Raw genomic sequence first — 5419 nt, forward strand, 5'->3', positions numbered from 1 at the left:
GTTGGATTGTGCATTTATATATGAAATTTAAGCAAAAATGATAATTCTAGTTCAACATTTTCAGCTCAAAATATCTTAGAACTGATATTTTGTCATTTTTTAAGCTTTACTAGTTTAGTGTAATTTGCAAGGAAAGATAAACATTTACCAAATTTTTCTGCACAGCTTCGAGAAGTCTTGCCTGTAACTGCACACTTGTAGGTTTTTAAAAAATTTTTCTGACTATCCCAAAGCATAATCATATATTTAATATAAAACTATCATCCCTTGAGGATATAATTACTCATCTCTTGTTTTTCTAATGATTTTTCTTGTCTGTGCAATGGTTTTATTATTAGAACCTTTTATGACATTACTGTAATTTTTTCGTTGGTAAAATTGTTTGTAATTAGTGCTTATTTCAGATATGATATCTTACCTCTGCTTACACAACAACTTTTCTCAACTTGCACTGCCCTCTATATGTGAAAATGTTTGCTTGCCACTAACCTTGATACTTCCACTTACCCTCACATGTTTTCACATGAGGCAGCTGTGTGATAGCATGCAACTGAGCAAGAGACAACCCTCCACCTATAGGAGTGCGACACAACTTCTAGTTCAGCTGACCCCTCTATGTAGCTTAGCTCAACTTCACTTCTTGATTGGCAGTCATGATGTTTAAATGTGTTTTTCCATCGAGTTTTACTCATGGAATTTTAATCAGTTACTTGTTTTTTTGAAGTAATTTTTTTTTTTAGTTTGTTACACTTCAATTGTCTATCATTTCGTTTGTACATCTTAATATTACATGTTATTAATAATTTTTTTGAGCTACTTTTGTGGATTTTTTATTATTTCCACTCATAGTTATCATGAATTCAGAGTTTAATTTTACTAATACTACTGGTCCTACAACAAAGATCCTTACTTCGTCTACAATGGCTTTGGGTCTGCAGTTATTAGCAGAAGATGTTATAGCTTTGGTTTGCCAGGAGTTAGCTACTTTCATGTGAGTTTCAGATTCACCCAAAGATTATTCTGTCACACCTTGATCAGTGGTACCTGAACAAGAGGACGATGATTTTGACAGCTTGTTTCCTCCCCCATCCTATGCCATGCAGTCACGTTTAGCCCCAGTGGATGCATCCAGGTCTTCTTCTCTTTTCCTGATCAACAAGGATTGTTATGTTTTGTTCTTGTGTCCCAATTTCCTTTGAATCCTGTCCTTCCCTTTTAAGTGAGACATCTTTGGCCCAATATCTTATTCTTCCCTCCCCCACCAGATATTGGAGTTCATGCCAATACGTTTGTGGACCATTTACATTCTGTTTTCTCCACCTGGAGTAGACCCTTCAGTATTAAATTATTCAGTGACAATGAAAACAACTGGATCATATATATGGAAGCCCATACTTTGTCTTACCATCAGGCTGAGTTTCCTTTTTTGGATTCGCAGCAGTTGGGTTCTTTTCTACCTCTGTGGGGTTCAAATCCCAATACTTTTGTCATGTTTTCCCAACCTCAGTTCTACTGTATCCACCTCCTCCATTCTCTTTCCTCCATTCAGTTTTTGTCTGAGACCCTTCATCATTCCCCGGAGAGGTTTTTGGTGGAGACTTGTGCCCTAATTTTGTCCACTCTGTCACAATTGTACTCTTTTGCCCTTTCCCTCCAAACATGGCTCCTCTGGTATTGTGATCTATTGGGTCCGGATGCCTTTTTGTCCTGTGTCCGTTTACCTCAACCTCCTTATGGGACTTAGGTATGGCTCCCTTTTTAAGGCAAGATGTCTTTGTGGGCCTTCCTGACTCAGAATCTAGAGTCGAGTCTACCCATTTGCACATCTCCCTTTCCTCTTGGCTTCCTGTTTGTCTCAATCTCCTCCTGAGCCTGTTCCCATGTCTCATACCTCTCCTTTACCTGTTTCTACTTCGTGGATCTCTGAGGTCAAGCATCGTTTTTTCATCAATGACTTAAGTGCCCCAGTGGTCCTGGTGACTGTGTGATAGGTACAGTTTGGTAGGAGCTAGGCTTTTGCATTTTGCCACCGCGTGGGAGTCTTTCACCCTTGGGTTCTGTGGGGTTTCTCTGAAGGGCTTGTTTTTCATTTTCTTCCTTTCATCCCATTTCCAGCCAGTATCTATCTGAGACAGCTCTTGATGATCTTCACAAAAGTGCCATGGAACAGGTGGATCCTTCTGAGCCAGGTTTCTATTCCTATATGTTCGTTGTCCCCAAGACGACCAGAGAATTATGCCCCATCACTAATCTTTCTTCCTTGAACTGCTTCCTCAACCTTCTTCTATTCACCAAAGAGTCATGCCTATCTCTTTGATGGGTTTTCACTCCTGGTCTGTGGATGAAGATGGTAGATGTCTTGGATGCTTACCTCCACATTACCACCTTCCCAGCATCCAGGCATTTTCTTAATTTTTTTGTCCATTGGTGTTGTGTCTATCAGTTCCAGGTTCTTCTGTTTGAGCTGGCTTCAGCTCAGGTGGTCAAGGCCTTTGCCAGTTTTCTCCATTCCAGGGGCCTTTATTTCCACCATTAAAAGTAAGATCGGCTGCTTCTAGCTCCTTCACATACCACCATTTCCCTTCACACTCAGTATCTTGTTCGAGGAGCTGCACAAGTAGGTTAGCTGGTCAAGATGGAGAAGTCCTTCCTCTACCTCACTCAATACCTTGTTCATCTTGTGGTATATTTCAATTCCCAACTTTCTCTCCTTTGCCTGCGATCTATGGAGCTTTTAGTTTGGACCATTTCCTCTTCTCCTTCTCCAGCTACACAAGAGGTTCTATCTCTTTTGGGGATGTGGGCTTCTTTAGAGGCCCTCATTTCCCTTGATCAAGCCCACATATGACATCTTCAGTAGGCTTTACAAGATCAGTGGAACCTCGTTCAGGATCCGTTGGACACCCCTATCTATCTCCCTCCTTTCCCGCATGTGGACTTTGCCTGATGTTTGAACCAAGGGTGGGTGTTCCTCTTTCTCCTCTTTGCCTGGAAGTGCACCTCTTCATGAATGCTTCTTTTGTGTTGGGGTTCATATATGGACATGCAGGAGATTTTTGGACGTTGGTCTGTAATGACTGCATTCAGTTGACTGCGTTCATAGTGGAGTACTCCGGAACTGGATGCATTCACCATTCACCTGAATTCCAAGCTTACCAGGTTTTGGTTTCATATTCCTCATCCTTTGGCTGTAGCTGTTGATGCCCTCAGTCAAGATTTCGGCCACACGTGAGGGTGAAAAATCCTTCCTCCCATTTCTCACCTTTCTCCTCATTCTGGTCCAGGTTGCCTCTTATGTACTGTCCAGGCCCTTTGCTATTATGTGGCTTGCACTGCTTTCTTTTGTGGTTCCCGCTTGTTTATTCATTGGAATCCTTCCCTTTCCCAAGATATTTCTCCTATTACCCTTATGGGTTGGATTCACCAGCTGATTCATCTGGCTTATTCTTCTCTTTCTCTTGATGATTGTCGTCTCTTCCAAGTCTTCTCCCATCAAATCTGTCATTTTACCATGTTCCTGGCTATCCAATTCTGTCATTCTTTAGAAGATATAGTTCATACTGGCATGTGGACCATTCCTCCATACATTTATCTCATATATACTTATTTTGAAACCCACACTGTACAGCCATTCAGGTCAATAATTCCCACTATTGAGATGGGGTGTTCCACAAGACTGCTTATAGGTTTTTCCTCACAGTGTTTTGTGTCATAAAGATGTTCGCCCTGGACTGTACACTTATGGACTAACATAGGTAAAGCAGAAGGGGTACTGTCCATCCCTGCTGCTTCTTTGTTTGGCTGTATCAGGAAAGGTCTGCTTTTCAGTATAAGGTTTCACTGTCACCAGTTGCACTGTCTCTGGTGTTGCATTCCTCCAGATTATTAACACATTTCCCCCCTATTCTTCCATTGGAGTGCAGGAGTCCTTACCACTTACCAGCTTCTAGCCACTGGGATGGTGGAACATGAAGACTTCCTCCTGAATGTGCTAAGGTCCACTCAGTTGAGAGTAGGGTGGTGGTGTTCTGCTGGTGTAGATGATGTATAGACACATCTACCTTAGACCTGGTTATGGACTGGATGAATTCTGCCACAATACAGTTCACCCTCCTTCCTACCATTGCCTGGATGTCGGTTCCTGGGGGTACTGATGTTGGTTGAAGATGGACCAGCCACATAAGTCCTCATATGTGAGTGGCCTAGGTATCCTCCTCTTACTGTGGACTGGATGATTCATTCCAAATGCTGCCTAGTTCTGGACTGAAGTTGAACCTTCATATTGCTGTCCACCTTCCTACTATCATCTGGATGTCAGTTCTCAGGGGTTGGACATGCACACATGATGATGCAGATCCTTGGAATGGAAGATCTTCTTCCCTTCCAGTTCTTGGGTCCAAGGTGAATGATATAGGACCCTCTTCTTACCATGGGTCAGATATTCATTTCACAGTACAGTTAGTGTTGGTTGAGATAAGACTTCTCATTACAGTCTACCACACCCTAGCCACTCTACACCATGGGCCCCTTCATTTAATTTATGGGATTCATCTGCAATTCCACCTTTATTGCAACACCTGAATTTCATGGACGAAGTGTGTACCTGGCTCAGAAGTTATGCGGTCTCCCAGTGGTGTGTTTTTCATATTTTTTCTTCACACACATCTCATGTGCTTTCTTTGGGCACTTTCTGAAGGGGATCATCTAGGTACTGTTACACCTGTCCCCCCACCAGGTCACTATGTGAAAAGAGGTAAGATATCGTATGAAAGTGTATTTTCGATATATTCTTACCTTTTCTCACACTTCCCACCCTTCCTCCCCACTTCAAGTGTCTTTTTCTTTTTATGTTGCTCAGTCTTGAAGTGGAGTTGAGCTAAGCTGCAAAGAGGGAATCAGCTGAGCTATGAGTTGTGACTTACTCATATTGGTGGAGGGTTGTCACATGCTCATTTGCATGCTATCATGTAGTTGCCTCATATGAAAACACATGACGGTAAGTAGGAGTATCAAGGCTAGTGGTGAATGAAAGTTTGCACACATAGAGGGCATTACAAGTTGAGAAAAGCTGTTATGTAAGAGGAGATGAGAATGTATCGGAAATACATTTTCGGTGTAATAAAATGTTAAGATTTGATTTAAAGATCAATTTTACAGATGTCAGACAACTATCTCCCTTTCTTTGTAATTTGTTTATGAATTTCTTTCAAAATGGTGTTTCAGAATGCAACTTTTCTCCATTCTGTATATCAGCATGATGTTTATTATATATATATATATATATACATGTATATATTCATTCCTAATCATGGTAATGCATACTAAAATAGTATCTAGTTTTGGCTTAAACTGATTCAGATAATGTGATTTACTTTTTCTGTCATTTTCTACACTGTTATATTTTCAAAAACTTTTTTGT

The 5419-nt window shown here is 41.1% G+C and overlaps 1 protein-coding gene across 6 annotated transcripts in view; it reads left to right on the top strand.

The window, feature by feature from the left end:
- The window catches only part of LOC106461617 (E3 ubiquitin-protein ligase LRSAM1-like), a 98255-nt gene that overhangs the window by 28588 nt on the left and 64248 nt on the right, over positions 1-5419 (top strand). The gene's annotated exons all lie outside the window — the stretch shown is intronic.

This window comes from Limulus polyphemus, unplaced genomic scaffold (assembly GCF_000517525.1).
Source record: "Limulus polyphemus unplaced genomic scaffold, Limulus_polyphemus-2.1.2 Scaffold999, whole genome shotgun sequence".
Taxonomy (NCBI): Eukaryota; Metazoa; Arthropoda; class Merostomata; order Xiphosura; family Limulidae; genus Limulus; species Limulus polyphemus.